The 20,301-nt window shown below is 42.4% G+C and overlaps 1 pseudogene; it reads left to right on the forward strand.

The window, feature by feature from the left end:
* Positions 1 to 1,368: 1,368 nt before the first annotated feature.
* On the forward strand, positions 1,369 to 14,776 carry LOC136465941 (protein FAR1-RELATED SEQUENCE 5-like; annotated as a pseudogene).
* Positions 14,777 to 20,301: the final 5,525 nt, after the last annotated feature.

A 20,301-nucleotide genomic window follows, 5' to 3' on the forward strand; every position in this document is an offset into this window, starting at 1 on the left:
CCACCTCAAGTGCTCGAGATCCAACGCGGTCGTGTGCTCGCGCGAGATCCCTGACCATGTGGGCACGCTGGCCACGACGGCTCCACCCCCCGCCACTAAACATGGTGCTTGTGGTGGTGGATAGGGGTGAGGGGTAAGTCCAGCTTCATCCTAGTGCAAGGTGATACTATTATCATAGCCAGAAGCAAACAAACAATTTAGGTTGCATTGTTGAAGCCTGCCTTAGACCGTCGGAACAAAATCCTCTAACATAGTGCAATCTATGTTTGAGGGACGTATTTTCCATCTGTCCATTCATCAGCTAACCAACGGCAAGGTCATCAAAACAATCAATACACCAGTCCGTCCAGTTGTATGTTTATTCGGCCCAAGGAAGCCCAGTTCGCTGAGCTCGCCGCTAAGTAAAAAAGGGCGTGAGACCGGCGGAAAAGAGCGCGAGGCTATCAAAAACAGGGCGAGATTGACTGAAAAGAGCATGAGGGAACGAGTCGATCGCAGAGGAACAGCTTGCCGTAGGGAACGATCTTCTCTACTCACGTAAGTCTCACGTCAATAGTCTGCCCTTTAATGTATTTGCCATGAATGGCTTAAGGAATTCATCATAATTGCATCATTATGTTTCTATGAACTTGAAGGTCTCCTTTTCTCATGGATGAATCATTTAGTTGAGATCCTATTGCGATGGATGCAAATCAAAGCAAATCTAACACTCCTGTCATGGGAGAACATAGGTGTGTAATAAAACTTCTTGCTTCTTCTTTAGAAAATTTCCAGTCAACTAAAACTATTTGCTTCTTCTCCTTTGTCTATACATCCTTTGTCTATACAAAGAGGGCTTCATCCCCGGTCTAGTGCCTCACCTTGGCATGGAATTTACAAATTTTGATGAAGCTTGGGCATTTTGGCTTAGCTACAGTGGGCAGAAGGGCTTTGTGGTTAGAAAAAGGTATACAAATAAAAGGCCATGTGATGGCAAGATTACATCATGTAGATTTGTTTGTGCAAATGAGGGTCATCGGTTGCCAGACAAAAGAGATCATTTAACAAAGTGCCCTCGAGCTGAAACTAGAACTGATTGTCAAGTTCACATGAATCTTAAAATGGATCGGGAAAAAAGGAAATTTGAAAGTGAGTGAAGTGGTTTTGGAACACAATCATGCACTACACCTGCCAGCAACCTTGCACCTAATGGTGTCACAAAGGAAAATTTCAGATTTACATGCTTTTGAAATTGAAACAGCAGATGATGCAGGAATTGGACCAAAAGCTACACATGAGCTGGCTAGTCGTTAAGTCGGTGGTCCACTCAATCTTAGTTACACCCTTCGTGATCACAAGAATTATTTGCGGACCAAGCGCCAACGAGAGATGGCATATGTCCAAGCACGTAGCATGCTCAAGTATTTTCATGACAAAATTGCCGAGAACCCATCATTCCAATATGCAATGCAAATGGATTGTGAAGAACAGATAACAAACATATTCTGGGCTGATGCTAAAATAATCATGGACTATGCACATTTTGGTGATGTCGTTAGTTTTGACACTATGTTTGGAACAAACAAGGAGAGTAGACCATTTGGTGTATTCATCGGATTCAATCACTTTAGAGAAACTGTTGTTTTTGGGGCTGCTCTCATGTATGATGAAACCTTTGAATCTTTCAGGTGGCTATTTGAGACCTTTCTAAAATCTCATAATGGACAACAACTTAAAACATTCTATACAGATCAAGATGCTGCAATGGGGAAGGCAGTTTCTCAAGTGTTTACAGAAGCATGGCATGGATTATGCACCTTTCACATCATGCAAAATGCAGTCAAACATCTACATGAAGAGAAGAATGAAGAGAATAGAATGGAGAAGAGTCAAGAGAAAAAAAAGAGAAGAAAAGGAAGAAGAAAAAGAAGGAGAAAAAGGAGGAGAATGAGGAAACAAGTATTCTATCAGATTTTAGTGCATGCATGTTTGAGTATGAAGACATTGTAGAATTTGAACAAAAATTTAACCTCATGAGGCAAAAGGTGAGCAAGCAAACTTGGTTGGATAGTATTGACAAGTTGAAAGAAAAATGAGCTGAATGTTATATGAAAGATGTCTTCACATTAGGAATGAGAAGTACACAATTGAGTGAGAGTCTGAACAATGACTTGAAAATCCATTTTAAATCGGATTTTGATATCATTCGGTTCTGTTGACACAAAATGTGACGCACTGTGCCTCACACACAGCAAGCCGAAAAGCGTAGCTTCAATTGGATTCCCGGGTGTTTCGTTATCCGGAAGCGTGCCAGTCAGTTTGACCTGAAAACTAACAAGGGATAAAACAATTAAATGTCAAACCGGAACATGTCGGGTAATACCAGACAGTTCCACATATACGGCCCTGAAGCCACTTACAACGACATACAGCTATAGAGAGCTGTCTGCCAATGAGTTCATAAACCGTTTCGGCTAATCGTAAGATGAATGCACGTGGAAATCTGAGCGCCGAATACACATGCATGGGAAGACATATTTGAACAAGTAAAATTAATTATGAGTTAACGCATAACCAAACTCGGCAGTCCAGCCAAATTGGGGTCCATGAAGAAGGAACGTGCAAATAAAAACGATTAAACTAATCCAAAACCTGCATCTGCCGCACGACACATGATTTTGTTAAAGCTTAAACATGATTAACATGCATGAACCCGCGACATGTGACAACCTAGATTAAAATAATTCGGCCATTATGAGCACACTATCTAGTTGCAAAGATATTATGAAAAAGCAATGATCGTTGAAACACGAATAAAACCACAAGAGAGAGAAGGCTGAACAATATCAATCTAGATTGGGCAGAAGTGTTTTACTAATATATATATATGAAATGTTCCATAACATGCAACACTGGATAACTTAATGAATCTATTTAGATTTGCCATATCTAAAAGAGCCGATAACTATCTTGCTTTCACTAAGCATATTGAGTAAACGCCTGCCGCACGGTATCTACTCATACACAAAGCATAAGCAAAGACTTCTTGATTGTCAAGCAAAGGTCCGCCGCACGACCATTGAAACAAACAAGACTACTTGCATCACGTCTAAATCCACCGCATGATACTAAACATGATAACAAGGTTGTCGGAACTTACGGAGGTCGACGGATCGATGATTCCTCTCGAAGAACTCGACGACACGATAAGAGGACTCGAAAGTTGGTACGGGGCCGGTTGTATTGATTTGGTTGTGAACCCTTATTACAATGGTCGAGGGTCAATATTTATACCCTAGACAAAACACGAGTCCTAGAGGACTACGATTTTACAAAGGAACCTTTAAATAAACTTGGAAACTCACGATTCCTTACCCTAAACTTTTAGAGTCCTTTACTATTACAACTTTCACCTTTTCAATCGGCCTTGCCTGCCATCTTCTGTTTTTCCCGAATGGAGTCACCGCCTTCTGGAGTAACTGACCGCAATGCATTTAGCCGACCACTTGCTTTGTTTGCCGAATACCCTTCTTCCCGCATGTGGGTCTTCCAGAATCGACCAAAATCCAGTGTTAACACATGCCCCCTCAATTTCGGGATAAAAGTTGTTTTATTCTGAAATTGACCACAAGCTCTTTCATCCTCCTAGGTCATCACCGTTCAAAACCGCAGCCGCTGCCCAAAAATTCAAGCTTTCAGCGCAACTTCGGACCTCCTTCAAATCTTCAATGGCGACCCAGGATGAAATCCCAGAGGTAAACTTTACTTATATTCGGCAACCTTCAGTTTATTCTTCCGCTCCTCTTTTGATTTACTCCCCTCTGATTTCAATCATCTTCTAAAGGAATACAAGAGCCAGATTTTGATCCCCTATGCTGCCAACCCCGACTCCTATTTCCTCGGCCCAATGGGAAATCCTGACCCTTCTGAAATTATTGAGAAGGAAACCCAAAGAATTCCTTTCAAGTCTGGGATTACCTCGCCAAACCGATGGCCAAACACGTTCAAGAATTGGCCATTTCCCCCAATCACCGGATGGCGTAACTGGTACAGGAGAATGCTAGAGAAAAGCAGCAGCCATTGGGAAAGTCAGGACATCAGTCATTGTCTGGAATTATCTTTAGCAGAGACACCTAGGAATGATTCCCTTTTGATAGCAGCTTCTCATTTTTGGTCTGACGCTATCAATGCCTTTATCTTTGGTCATGGTATTATGACCATCACTCTAGCCGACGTATTCATGATGACTAGCTTGAATGTGTCATTGCCAGTATATTCCTACAAGTACAAGAGCAAAAGCAATCAAAGGGCCGTCAGCTCTGGATGTGGATGGGTCAAACATATTCAAAACTACATGAATGCATCTGGCGCCGTTTCTGACAAAGAGTTGAAAGCCTTCATGAATATGTGGCTATGCAGATTCATCTTCTATGGAAAACCCAATGAACCAACCCTGAATCACATGGTAATGGCTGAAGACTTAGCTGCAGGTACTCAGATCCCACTAGGCAAATATCTCTTAGGGTCTGCTTATCATATGATGCATTAGATCACCCTTCAGATGTGCCAAGGTGGAGAAATTTCTTGTGTGAATGGTCCCTGGTGGCTAATTCAAATGTGGCTCCAGCTATATATGCATCAGATAACCCCTGTGAGCCTCTTCAACCTAAGTTTTCCCTCAGTTAACTATGCTGAAGGCAGCACAGCAAAGGTTAAGGCTTGTCAGACTTATGGGGAAGCAGCATCATCTATAAGCATTGATATAGACATTGGTCATTTCTTCAAGCTATTTTTCAAAGGATTCGGCAATGTGCTCTGGTTTCCTTACTGAGAAAATGAAAATCTGACTTTGCCCTGCAAGTTTAGCTATGAAATCGGTTGTTCAGGCCAAGAATCCACGGAGATTTTCAACTCCTTTATCAAACCTTGCACTCTGCCAGCCGAATTTCATCATGGGAGATTAGTACAATCCACCTATGAATTCTATTATCCAAATATGGTGGCCAGACAATTAGGATGCGGCCAACTGCCTCCAAAATTCCTCTTCTCAACAATCATAAAGTCAAGGGAAGTAATAACAGAAGGAATGGAAGCCAAGAAGGTCTTTGAATTAGGATGGGAATTGCCAATATACGAACCATCTCCATTTGAGCTAATAGATGTTGCTCATCCCTTCTTTGTTTCTTGGTGGCAAGAATGGCATGCTCATATCTTCAATATATCAGTTTATTCTTTATGCAAAAACTTGCAACCCGATTTTGCTTCTGACAGTGAGGTAATTTCATTATGCCCATCATTTCTTGTTCTTGAATCCACTTCTTACTTTAACATCTGGTCATGCACAGGATCTTGAGTTTACTCCCCCAGCCAAAGCAATCCAGTACTATTCGGCTGGTCCCAAGCTTGCTCTGGGGTTTGATGCTCCAAACTTAAAGGAATTCATGAAAACTTCTGCAACTTTGGATTCAGCACCTCTAAAGGCACTCATGAGAACTCCTGCTACTTCAGCTGCTGCATCTTCGAGAGGAAAAAGAAAAAGGAAAACACCTGAAAGTTTTCTCGTACCCAAAAAACCAAGGACCAAGAAAGCCAGATTATCCCTTAAGGCATGAATCTTTTGTTTTCTTATTAGGTCAACCATCTCACTTAGCAGTAAGCCTGACTACCTCTATATTCATCACTTCATTGCAGCCACAAGTCGAAATTCCCACACTGGGCAATACCTCAGCGCCTGCAGAACCAACCCCTGAAGTTTCTACTGAAGATGAAGAAATTCATGATAGCAAAATTTCAGAGACTCATGAAGCTGAAGGTTCAAAGGCTCATAAACCTGATGAGACTATAGGTAACATTGTTCAACCAATTCTCTTTTTCTTTCTTTTCAATAACATCTATTCTCTTACGCTCATTATCATTTACTTCACTGAAAATAGATGAAATCTTAGATGAACTGGCAAGGGAAACCTCTCCTGATCAAGCTCCAAACCTGTCCCCTCTGAATCTTCAGCCAAGTTCCCCAGCAAGCCAGGGTATAACCCATCCTGATGATCAACCAGCTCAGCAGGTAATTCCTTGTTTTACACTATATTTTAGCAAAATTACCCAGTCGGCTAACACCTTCTTTCTTTTCTTTTCTCTAGAAGAACATCACTAAACTGACCACCAGTTACTCCTTCTCTATTGAGGACTACATCATTGAGAAAGGTGAAGAAATTACTTCCCATCAAACCTTATCGCTGGAAAATCAGGCCCGGCTAAAAGAGGTGATCATTCTGCTAAACAAGGATACCATCAGTCTAGTTCAGGATGCAGACCAGATAAAAGACCTCCTTGAACTCATTGATCAAGATATCCCCTCTGCTCTCAAGGCCCCCCTAGAATCTGCAGCCCATCTTGATGACCATTTTGCTATGGTGAGAAGGGCAACCAAAAATATATCTTCGAGGACCGCTCTGCAGAAGGATAGATCTCTGAAAAAGCTGGAGATTAAAGATCTTCATTCTCATATCCAGACTACGAGAAATTCCTTGGCAACCTTGGAGCCTGAACTGAAAACCATAGAGGATGAAAAAAGCAGACTAGAAGCTCAACTAGCCGAACTGAATGCCAAAATTCAGTCTCACAGGGCCCATATAACTAACTTGCCGAAGAACATAGAAGCAGCTTCACTAAAGATAGCTTCAACCATCAAAGAAGATCAGCAGATCAAAACTAAGTTATCCAGCATCCAGAGTTCTGAAGATGAAGATCAAAAAGTGCTAGATAACGTTAGCCGAATCAGGACTGAGGCCATAGAGGCAATCAATTATCTTCTGAATGATTTTAATCATAATCTTATTTTATGCTTCTGCCTGTCCATTAGCTTGTGCGTAATAAGGAGAAGAATTATACAACTTAATCCCCATATCTTTGGCAAAATCACAGAATTCTGAAGAAGTAAACTGAGTTCCTTGATCAGTTATTACAGTTTGAGGAATCCCGAATCTGTGAATTATATGTTCCTTAACAAAACTGATCATATTCTCTGACGTTACCTTCTTCAACGGGATAGCTTCAACCCACTTGGTGAAATAATCCGTGGCCAAGAGTACAAACTTGTGTCCCTTAATAGAAGGAGGATTGATCTGACCAATTAAATCTATACCCCATCCTCTGAACGGCCAAGGCTTGATTATAGGATTCATAGCAGACGCTGGAACTTTTTGAATATTGCCGAATTTTTGACAATTGTGACACCCTTTGTAATATTCAAAACAATCTTCCAACATAGTTGGCCAAAAATAACCAGTTCTCCTAATTATCCACTTCATCCGATAAGCCGACTGATGTGCACCACACAATCCTTCGTGAACCTCATACATCATTTTCTTGGCCTCTTCTTGACTTAAACATTTGAGCAACACTCCATTGATGGACTTGTAATATAACTGATCATCAAGAAACACAAATTTGAGAGCTTTGTACCTGAGTTTTCGGGAAACCTTTTGAGATGGATTTTTCAGATAATTGGTAACTTCGCATCTCCAATCACCATCTACTGGATCAGTATTTAAAACATCTTCCTCCATAGCAAAAACTTCCCGACTCTCTCGATATCCAGAAGCAGTTTGAGCTAACTTATTTGCTTCTTCATTGTACTCTCTAGGGATATGATGCAAGGTCACCATTAGAAAATTCTTCAAAAGTTCTCTGCACTCTTCATAATATTCTCTTAACACATTGTTCTTGCATTCATACTGATCATTCAGTTGATTAATCACCAACTCAGAATCCCCAAAGATTTCAATAGCAACGGCCTTTACTTCTATAAGAAGCCGAAGCCCTCTAAGCAATGCTTCATACTCTGCCTGGTTGTTAGTAACATGAAATTCAATAGGAACCGCATACTCAAAAGCTTTTCCTTGTGGGGAAATCAAAAGAATACCAGCACCACCACCTTTGCTACAAGATGATCCATCGAAGAACAAGGCCCAAGGCACAATGCTTATCGCCTCAACAGAAAGATCCCGATGTTGGGTAATAAAATCGGCAATAATTTGACCCTTTACCACCTTTGCCGATTCATATCTTAAATTAAATTCCGACAACGCTAAAATCCATTTGCCAATTCTTCCATTCAAAATCGGCATTGATAGCATATGTTTGATTACATCAAAACTAGAAACCACCACGCATTCGGAATTCAATAAATAGTGCTGAGATTTGGTACATGAGTAATATACACATAAGCAAAGTTTTTCTGCAGCCGAATACCTTGTTTCCGGGTCTAACAGCTTTCGGCTAAGATAAGCTATGACTCTTTCTTTTCCTTCAAACTCTTGCATAAGGGCCGATCCTATCATTAGGCTATCGGCCGCCACATACAACTTAAAAGGCTTGTCAAGTTGTGGAGGTACCAGCACAGGTGGTGCCTTCATATATTGCTTGATCTCATCAAAAGCCTTTTGTTGTATGTCACCCCATACAAATTTTTGATCCTTCTTGAGCTTTAATAAAGGAGAAAAGGGTAAAACTCTCTCTGATAGATTGGATATGAATCTTCTTACAAAGTTGATTTTGCCTAACAATGATTGTAATTCCGTGAGATTAGTTGGCGGCACAACTTTGTCTATTGCTTCCATGCTCTTTTTCCCAACTTCAATTCCTCCTTTATGAACTAAAAATCCCAAAAACTCACCAGCCGAAACTCCAAAGGCACATTTGTTTGGATTCATCTTCAAGCCATGCTTTCTTGTGCACTCCAGAGTCTTTCTTAAATCGGCTAAATGTCTTTCATGATCTCTAGATTTGACTACTACATCATCGATGTAGATTTCTACAATCTTGCCGATCAACTCGTGAAAAATATAATTCATAGCTCTTTGATAAGTTGCACCAGCATTCTTTAACCCAAATGTCATGACTATCCATTCGAACAAACCAATATGACCAGGACATCTGAAAGCTGTTTTCGAAATATCTTCTATTGCCATAAAAATTTGGTTATAGCCAGCATTACCATCCATAAAACTAATGACTTCATAACCTGCTGCTGCATCTACCAGCAAATCAGCAACTGGCATTGGGTAACCATCCATGGGAGTAGCCTTATTAAGATTTCTGAAATCTATGCAAACTCTCATTTTTCCATTTTTCTTGTATACCGGTACTATATTTGAAATCCACTCTGCATACTTGCATGGCCGAATGAAGTTTGCTTCTATTAACCTTTCAACCTCCTTCTTCACATCGGCCAATACTTCCTCTTTGTATATCTTCCTTGGAGGTTGTTTATAAGGACGAAATCCAGGTTTAATGGGTAATCGATGCTCAACAATGGAACGATCCAATCCAGGCATTTCCGTGTAATCCCAAGCAAAACAATCTTTAAAATCTTTCAACAAATCTATCAACTTTGATTTATATTCTGGGTCTAACTTTGCACTAATATACATCGGCCTTGGCTTAGATCCATCACCAACATTAATTTCTTCCAATTTATCAGCCGACATAAAACCACGTCCCAACCTTCCTTTGTTGCCATCGACGGGATTTCCCATTAAAAATTGCTATGAGAGCCGACTGCTTGGATCGGCTGTTGGCCTTCGCTGAAAATATTTACAGGACCTTCTTCCCACACTTTTCGAGAGAAACAATCGATGCCCTCATACTCCCAATAGGTAGATTCTGTGGCAGCAACACTCACCGAATTATCAGCATGTACAACTTCAACATCATCTCCAATCCATTGAATGAGAATTTGATGCATAGTTGAAGGAATGCAACAATTAGCATGGATCCAATCTCTGCCCAAGAGTAGACTATATGCCCCCTTGCCATCAATGACAAAAAAGGTGGTAATCAGAGTTTTCGACCCAATAGTCAACTCGACATGGATAGCACCTCGGGTATCAGAAGGATTGCCAGCAAAGTCCCTAAGCACCATGTCAGTTTTCAACAATTCTTCATTAGTCATCCCAAGTTTCCTGAAGGTAGTATAAGGTATGATATTGATAGCAGCCCCTCCATCAACAAACATCTTGGTCAAAGGCTTGCCATTGACATATCCTTTTAAATAGAGTGGCCTCAAGTGACGATTCTTGATTGGTTTGTCAAAAACAGCTTGCTGTGTTAATACAAGCTGAGCCATCAAATCCTGACATTCACTTTCATCAAAATCAGAGTACACCTCTTCTTGGACATCTTGGCTTTCGGGAGCTATAAACTCTGATGGGAGGAAGAAAGCCATGCAAGCATTAGCCGAAGGACCACATCCATCAGGCTTCTTTTTAGGATGCCATATTTACTTTGTTTCGGTAACTTCCAGTTCCAACTCCCTATTCCTCAACCGTTGCACTCTTCTTTTCTGACTTTTCCTCAGGCCTGGAGGACACCACTATCCTTTTTGCCATACATATTTATAGAAGTCAGCTTCTTCATCATGCACTCTATCATGCATCCAACCTGAACCTACAACTCTTTTCCTTTGCTGATTCTCAAAGTCATCTATTTTTAAGCGCCGATCATCTTCAGGAACCTTCGTTCCAAGTCTTTCATAGACGGGACGGCGGTTGACTCGAGATTGCCTATACTCGGAGTACTAAGCACTACACTCCGGACAATTATTTCTTGCAGGCAACCTCAAACCTTCATTCCAACAATGCCTAAAGAACGAACAACCCCAATGAGACTGCTCCTGTTCTGTCATGTATTATTCTTGCTCCCTTCGGTATACTTCTTCCTCATACCTCCGGCATTCTTCCATAAACCATTGTTTCTTACAGTATTCCTTCTCTTGTTCCCTCTGCCACTTGTTTAGCAAAATACGTGATGTAACTCTGGGTTTGGAAGTTTGACCTTTCTCGGTTCGGCTACTCTGAAACCGAACTCGTTGCTGCAACTCTTTACTGGTGACTTGCCGATCTGGGTCAACAGCACCACTCTCCTTTGCTCTATTAGAAGTCAACACTTTCACCTTGCCTTTACCTTTGAGATCATTGGCAGAGACCATATTCACAGAGAAAGAAATCATATTTTGTGGAAAAGGCTGATCATCAATTTTCATCTTGCCATCAAACCTCAAGTGTCCCTCTTGGATAGCTTTCTGGATTCGTATTCTAAACACTCGGCAATCATTGATAGAGTGAGAATTAGTGTTATGAAAGCCACAATACTTTTTGTCTTTCACTCCTTCAGGACGTAACATGGGATGTCCTTCTGGCAACTTGATGTGTCCTTCCTTTATCAACAATGCAAAAAGTCTGTCTGCTTTAGTAACATCAAAATCATAGGTTCCCTTTTGTTATTTCAACCAGCGTTGACTAACTTGGGTGGGTTCCTTTGCCCAATTTAACTCAGCTGCAGCTATCTCATCTTCATCAATATACTCAGTCGCTTCATCCAAAAAGCCTTGATACACCTCATTAGTGGCATTGTTCTTCTGAAAGCGATTATCTCTCCTAAATCCTTGGGCTTGATTACTCATAGCTGCTAAACGCTGTGCAAGCTGGCCAAGATCATCAAACTCTAAACCGAACAACTTCTCCCTGATATTCGGCAACATTCCTGCTATAGCTATTCCAGGTAATTGATCATCTGGTAAATTTAGAGAATAACACATATTCTTGGTCTCCCTAAATCTGCGAAGATACTCCAATGGTGTCTCATTTGTTCTCATCCTCAGACTCATGAGATCAACCAACTTCTTCTCATTAGTACCCGTATAGAAATATGAATGAAACTTCTGCTCTAGTTCTGCCCACGTACCAATGGAATGAGCTGGTAGAGACGTGAACCATGTGAAAGCTAGTCCTGTAAGAGACAAAGGAAAATATTGAATTCTCCAAGCTTCATCTGAAGCAGCCTCTCCAAGCTGCATTAAGTACCGACTGACGTGCTCTATGGTACTAGTATCATCTTGACCAGAAAACTTGGTCAAATCTGTTGGAGGCTTCACCCTTGGAGGCAACGCCACTCTATTGTACCATTCTGGATAAGGAGACTTGTATGAATAGGATTGATTCTTTGGCTTCAAGCCGAACTAATTTTGCATCATATCAGCCATCCTGTGCATCAAAACATCAATGCCTGGATCCTGATTTCCTTGTACTTGCACTCCAGAAGGCAATCCTGAAACACTTCTATACCCTGGATTTGGCACAGCATTGATAGCACTGTAATCAGTAAATTCCTGATACCCATCTCCATACATATTCTTCTGCAATCTATTTGATGCTGGAGAAACTCTATAAGCTGAAGGTGGCACTTCTCCCGTGGTACCAAATGTTACTTGGCCATAGGTGGGATGTGATTGCTTTTCAGTGTGAGTCAATCCACCTATATTTGAAGGCGACGCTACTTCTTTTCCAACAGGCTTCTCTTGATGCTTTGGAACATTGAAAAGCATCGGTCCACTGAGTGGTCCAACATTTTCTTCGAAATATTTATCAACCATTGGACCAAAAGTACTGATCATGATTGCCCGAAAGGTATTCAGAAAAGCTGTGTGATGATTTGTCATGGTTTCTCCCATAGCTTTATAGACCAGGGCTGCCATCTTCTGAGCATCCTCCTCTTCAGTGTAATCAGTTTGATGCGGAAGAAGAACCCTTGGCATTGATTGCTTTTGAAATACTTTATTGCTCTTGTTTTTGGAAAAAGACATCAAGCATTTCCGTTGGTATTTCTCACATGCTTGTAGCACTAAATCCTTATAATTATCTGGCAATTCTGCCATGCTTACATCCAGAACATGATCATTGTTGATCTCAGATGCCATCTTAAACTAGCAGATTGTCCCACCGGGCGTGCCAAAAAGTGTGTTGACACAAAATGTGACGCACTGTGCCTCACACACAGCAAGCCGAAAAGCGTAGCTTCAATTGGATTCCTGAGTGTTTCGTTATCCGGAAGCGTGCCAGTCAGTTTGACCTGAAAACTAACAAGGGATAAAACAATTAAATGTCAAACCGGAACATGTCGGGTAATACCAGACAGTTCCACATATACGGCCCTGAAGCCACTTACAACGACATACAGCTATAGAGAGCTGTCTGCCAATGAGTTCATAAACCGTTTCGGCTAATCGTAAGATGAATGCACGTGGAAATCTGAGCGCCGAATACACATGCATGGGAAGACATATTTGAACAAGTAAAATTAATTATGAGTTAACGCATAACCAAACTCGGCAGTCCAGCCGAATTGGGGTCCATGAAGAAGGAACGTGCAAATAAAAACGATTAAACTAATCTAAAACCTGCATCTGCCGCACGACACCTGATTTTGTTAAAGCTTAAACATGATTAACATGCATGAACCCGCGACATGTGACAACCTAGATTAAAATAATTCAGCCATTATGAGCACACTATCTAGTTGCAAAGATATTATAAAAAAGCAATGATCGTTGAAACACGAATAAAACCACAAAAGAGAGAAGGCCGAACAATATCAATCTAGATTGGGCAGAAGTGTTTTACTAATATATATATATGAAATGTTCCGTAACATGCAACACTGGATAACTTAATGAATCTATTTAGATTTGCCATATCTAAAAGAGCCGATAACTATCTTGCTTTCACTAAGCATATTGAGTAAACGCCTGCCGCACGGTATCTACTCATACACAAAGCATAAGCAAAGACTTCTTGATTGTCAAGCAAAGGTCCGCCGCACGACCATTGAAACAAACAAGACTACTTGCATCACGTCTAAATCCACCGCATGATACTAAACATGATAACAAGGTTGTCGGAACTTACGGAGGTCGATGGATCGATGATTCCTCTCGAAGAACTCGACGACACGACAAGAGGACTCAAAAGTTGGCACGGGGCCGGTTGTATTGATTTGGTTGTGAACCCTTATTACAATGGTCGAGGGTCAATATTTATACCCTAGACAAAACACAAGTCCTAGAGGACTATGATTTTACAAAGGAACCTTTAAATAAACTTGGAAACTCACGATTCCTTACCCTAAACTTTTAGAGTCCTTTACTATTACAACTTTCACCTTTTCAATCGGCCTTGCCTGCCATCTTCTGTTTTTCCCGAATGGAGTCACCGCCTTCTGGAGTAACCGACCGCAATTCATTTAGCCGACCGCTTGCTTTGTTTGCCGAATACCCTTCTTCCCGCATGTGGGTCTTCCAGAATCGACCAAAATCCAGTGTTAATAGGTTCTTTAAACATTTTGAAAGGGTAGTGCAAGGGAAAAGGAATAATGAACTAAATTCAGAATTTGATTCAGGGAAAAAATGCCTAAAATATGTATGATGAGGCCACCACCTATGTTGGTGTAGGCTGGCAAGTTGTACACACCTATTATATTTAAAGCTTTTCAAGGTGAATATGAAAGATTATTGGCAGCTTGCACCAAAGCACTGGATGGTACTAATGAATAGCTAGTAGGAGATTTTACATATGAGGAGGAATGTAAAGTTGTTGGTGATCCTTTGAAGGAAACGGTTGTATGCAGCTGCAGGCAGTTTGATAGAATTGGGATATTGTGTAGCCATGGTCTTAAGGTTCTTGATTTGATGAATATCAAGTCACTACCACCACAATACGTGTTAAAGTGTTGGACACGGGAAGCACAAACCATAACTATACAAGACAACCAAGGGAGAAACATAATTGAAAAACCTAAGATGGATGCTATGCTTCGGTTCAAATATATGTCCCACAAATTTCTCAATCTAGCGCATGAAGCAGCAAACTCTCCTGAGTGCACAATGTTAGTGGACAGCACACTTGACATGCTTGGTAAGCAAATTGCAAAAAAGATCAATACAAGTACAAGCACTTTTTAGGTTTCATGTACAGTTTTCCACAAATGCTAGTGCACCGAATGACTTATTGATTAATGCTAGACTAAAGGTACAATTTCCACAAATGCTAGTCCACCGTTTGACTTGTTGATTAATGCTAGACTAAAGAAAAAGGATGTCCAAACAAAAAGTTCAAAACAAAAAAGAAACTGGCTCGATAAGAAGCACAAGGCTAGAAAAAAGAGAGAAAACAAAGCTACATCTCAGTTTGGTGAAGCGGGTAATAATGATGTTGTACATGGACAAGAGGCCATTAGTGGTGGAGCACAAGCACAAGAGGGATTATCTCCATTGTTTCCTCAACCCTTTAATTCAAGTGGTGCACAAGCACAAGCACAAGAACAAGGTGCATTCTGTCCATTTTTTCTGAAGCTTTAAGTTCAGGTGGTACACAAGCACAAGCACAAGTTAGCTTCACTCAAATATTGACGGTAATATGCTTATATAGCTATTTTACAGATGTTGAGATAATATTTTATTTTTAAAAGAACTTACTTCTTCATTTAACTTATAGGGACCAATGACCGTCTGTCTAGATTCTGGTGATGTTGTTATGAAGAGCTATTAGTATTTTGAAGTATCAGCTGTATGCAACATAGCGGATGCTCCTAGGTGGATATAGATGTTCATGTTTCTTTGGCCACAAATCAGTTATCTAGTGCTAGATGCTATGCTCGCAGGTGGACAAAATCAGTTTTTTTGTTGCCAGTTTGCAAGTATCTTGGAAGCCAAAACTCTAGTTCTGTACATATAATTTAGCTTTCTTTTGCTATGTTGCAAATGAGCATTCCAGTACCATTGGTGCATATTCAACCATTCAGAGTTCTCAAATCGAAACAATCATCACAACAGCACTGAAGTATCAAATTCACAATAATTATACTCTCAAATTGGCAAGAATTATCCAATCATCACAAACAAGGTTGAGCCACAATCTCAACTGACAACAGTTATACAGTGACAATTCAACACAACTACTTGTCTACTGCTAGTCTGAACTTTGGAGTTCGGCTTCTCAAGGTGCATATGAGGACAGCTGCGCTGCACGTGGGAGACAACGCGGGCACGAGCTCAGGATAGGATGGTGGAGGCAGGCGGTGGAGGAGAATACTTTCCCGAAGACCTGCTTGCCTGCTCAAGTGCTGAGGGAGGCCACAAGCAGCAATAGCCACCGGCCGACGGCCATCTTTGCGGGCACTGCAAGGCGGCAAGTGCTTGGAACACTCTGTTCCTTTGCAGAGAATGAGGGTGATGGAGGAGAGAACTTGCCTAGGGACCTGCTTAGGCCGCGAGCAGGGAGCAGCAACAGCAGCTAGCCCGGTGAGCAAGGCGCGGCGGCGGCTGCGGCGGCTAGTGCCTAGAGCACTCCATATCTTTTTCTGACTTGTGTTTTGCGTTTTCTAAATGTGGGCCATGTCGAATATATGGGCCGAGGCAAGAATTGGACGGCTTCGGTGCTTATTTCTGCTGCGCCTGCTATAGTTCATAGTACGTTAGAGGATCCAGAGCCTCCCCCTTGCCTTGCGCCCATCGAGCACCACCACTAGCACACGCGGCACGGTAGGAATGCCTAGTCCGGTGGTTCACGCCGATGGCCCCACGCCGGGCGCTCTTAGACGTTGTGCCGTCTTGGCGTACCGCATACGCGAGGCAAGACGTTGCCTCTCGGAGATGGATTGTTTAGTCGCGCGTATTCACATGAGCAGCGCTGCCAGCCTGTAGCCCCAGGTGCAAAACATAAAAAAGCTCACCTGGACCGTGCTTTTGGGGATGACAAGTTCTTGGAAGCAATGGGAGAATCGGAAGTTTACCATATCCCGTTGGCGGAGTCCGATCATTGTGGCCTCCTGGTGGAGGTGCGGGAAAGGGGGTCGTCTGGTCACCGCCGTGGTCGGAGGAAACCTAAGCCATTTCGCTATGAAAATATGTGGAAAAGCCATGGGGAGTATATGGATTTTGTTAATCAAACTTGGGATCCAGGCTCAGGCAACCCTGACATGTCTACTACGTCCACTACTCTTTTGTCTTTGCAAATCTCCTTGAAGAAATGGGACAGAGAGATTTTTAGTTCGGTCAAGAAGCAGGTGAGGGACTTAAGAGCGGAGCTAGAGGTGGAGTGAAGCAACACCCTGTACCATGGCCCAACGGACAAGGAACGAAGCATGGTTGCTAAGCTAGCTGATGTGTTGGCCCGAGAAGAAACTATGGAGCGATAGAGATCAAGAATCTCGTGGCTCAGAGAGGACGACCGAAACACGGAGTTTTCCCAAGCAAAAGCTCATGCGCGAAACCGGACTAATAGAATAAAGCTATTGAAGGATGACTCGGGTCATGTGTTCACTGATTAGGAAAACCTTGAACGCTTGACTTACAAGTTTTACCAACATCTGTTTAGAGCACAGGAGGACCTTCAACTGGATTTGATCTGTCGTCATGTCCCACGGAAGATCACCACCGAAATGGGAGATATGTTAGTGAGGCCCTTTACTAGGTGGAAATAGCTCTCTTCCAAATGGCGCCGAGTAAGGCCCTAGGTGTTGATGGGTTCAATGCTGGATTCTTCCAAACTCACTGGCAATTGGTCAAGGATTGTGTGTTGAGCGTTGTGCTGAGTTTCTTGAATGGTGGAGATATGCCAGATGAAGTCAATAAGACTCTTCTGGTTCTCATACAAAAGGTTAGTAGTCCGCAAGAATTATCACAGTACCGCCCAATATCATTGTGCAATGTTTTTATACAAGCTGTGCTCAAAGACTATAGCAAATCGATTATGTCCGATTCTTGATGAAATTATCTCAAAGGAACAAAGCGCCTTTGTGCCGGGGTGCTTGATCACCGATAATGTGCTGATCGCTTATGAATGTATCCATTATTTGAGGAACAAGAAAGGGAAGTCAGGAGGTTGTGTAATTAAGCTTGATATGGCCAAAGCATATGACAGAGTTGAATGGAACTATCTGTTCGCAGTTATGCAGGCGATGGGCTTCCTGGATTCTTGGTGTTCTCTAATCATGAAATGTGTTTCTTCGGTATCTTTTTATGTCTGGGTCAATGGAGTCTTCTCGGACAGTTTTAAACCGACGCGGGGCATTCGGCAAGGTGATCTAATTTCGCCATACATGTTTCTGTTGTGTTCTAAGGGCCTTTCTTGTATGTTAAAGAGCATTGGTCCTCTGTATATTTCAAGAGGGGTGCGGGTGAGTAGGAAGGCACCCTGGATCTCTCACCTCCTGTTCGCGGATGACTGCCTCATCTTTACGCAGGCATCCAAGCGGGGGGGGGGGGGTGTGGAGCGTGTTGCTGCCATTCTTGATGACTATAACAGAGGGTCAGGGCAATTGGTGAACAAACACAAGTCGGCAATATTTTTCAGTCCAAATTGCCTACAAGACTGCAAGGATGAAGTCCATATGAGTCTGCAAATTCCAAATGAAGCCCTGGGTGAACGGTATCTGGGTCTGCCCACTGTAGCTGAGAGAGGGGCAGCTGACGCCTTCAACTATGTACCGGCCAAGGTCAGGGGCTTCGTTGGCGGTTGGGCTGAAAAGAACTTAGTTGTGCGGCTCGGGAGGTGTTACTAAAAGCAAATGCACAATCGGTGCCAACCTACCCGATGTCTTGTTTCAAATTATCACCGGTGGTATGCCGCAAGCTTACGTCGACAGTCTATAACTACTAGTGGGGGAGTTCGTTGGATAATCACAAGATCCATTAGTTACGGTGGGAGAAGTTAACTTGGCCAAAATGTCAAGGCGGCATGGGTTTTAGAGACTTCTCGTTGTTCAATCAGGCAATGCTGGGGAAACAAGGATGGAGGCTGATCACAAGACCGGATTCGCTGTGTGCAAAGGTCCTGAAGGGGAAGTACTTTCCTTCCAATGATTTCCTTTCTGCGACCAAAAAGAGGCGAAGCTCGGCTACTTGGAGAGCAAACCTTCACGATAGAGATGTGCTGAAAAAAGGTTTGATTAACCGAGTTGGTCCAGGGAATATAAATTTTTGGCAGGATAATTGGATCCCTGGGCTGCGATCACTAAGGTCACTGGTTCGCATGCCAAAGGCTACTGCGGAGTTGGTCTGTGACCTATTCGTCCCTAGAACGCGATGTTGGGATGAAAGGGCAGTGCGCAGGTCATTCATTGCGCTGGAGGCGGTGGAGGTGTTGAAATTAAACCGAGTGCTCGCCTAGAGAAAGATGTGGTAGCTTGGGCGTTTGAGAAAAATGGTTTCTACTCGGTACGCTCGGCGTACCGGTTAGGGCGCGTTTAGATGCAAAATTTTTTAGGTTTTGGCTACTGTAGCACTTTCGTTTGTATTTGGCAATTAGTGTCTAATTATAGACTAATTAGGTTTGAAAATTTGGTCTCGCGATTTCTCACCCAACTGTGCAATTAGTTTTTTTCGTCTACATTTAGTACTCTATGCATGTGCCGCAAGATTCGATATGACAGGTACTGCGCAAAAATTTTTGGGAACTAAACAGGCCCTTACCTAAGGAGGAACAAGCAGCGGCTGAAACCAGAGCATCAGATGAGGACCGATCATGGAGTGTGGTCTGGAAGTTGGACGTGCCTCCGAAGGTGTGTGTCTTAGCCTAAATTGTTTCGAGGAGCCAATCTGGATATCCAAATTTATGTATATAATTCTTGGAGTTGTATTAAGACGTGTCTCTAGCTGCTCTCTGACAGTTTTTTTCTTCTTTATTCTAAAGAAAGATTACCATTTACCAAATCTTTTTGCACGAGATTTACGCGTCGTTCGAGGATATATTGAACTCCATACTTGTACAGTAGTTCGGCTGGCCGTTAACGATCAAATCAAGCTGGTACAGTTAGCAGTGAATGCGAGCTGATATGATGCCCACGGTCGCGTTGCACTGATCCGCGCAATCTGTTTGGCTCTCGTCCTGAGCATCAAAACACGCGCGCGCTCTCTCTCTCTCTCCCCAGCTGCCACGTACAGGGGCTAGGGCCGGCTCGATCTAGGGCGCCCTAGGCGGGATAGGTGCCAGAGAGGTCTCAAGTCCATCAAGACACGACGTAGCGGCGTTTCGCTCCACCACCTTCGTGATAGAACAGTTTCACCATAGAATTTGCTGAGCACTGGTACTGTGTGTCACACATGCTAGCTCCAACTCTAGGAATAGATTGTTTCCATACAAATCGCCTGTTATGCCCTTTATTTACGTTTGTTTATTCTAGTACTCAGCCCATGCGTTAGTGTTTAGTACTATTATTCAAGAGGTTTTCCCTCTTTTTTTTTGTTAGAAATAAAGAGTTGAATAATTAAAAAAGATAAGAATGTTGACCGTACTAGGCTACTCAACGCCCAAAAGGACGAGCGCACATGGCGGAGGGGAATCAACGGATGGGAGAGTGAACATGTGATTAATGAGTGGCATTGTGGTAAGTGAGTAATTATCACTCGACTCTACGTGGGAGTACGGAACTCAAAAAAACAGGAATACCCCTTAAGGTGCTCCAGAAAAAAAACGTGGAGTTGTCCCT

Source organism: Miscanthus floridulus, chromosome 7 (assembly GCF_019320115.1).
Source record: "Miscanthus floridulus cultivar M001 chromosome 7, ASM1932011v1, whole genome shotgun sequence".
In the NCBI taxonomy this organism is placed as follows: Eukaryota; Viridiplantae; Streptophyta; class Magnoliopsida; order Poales; family Poaceae; genus Miscanthus; species Miscanthus floridulus.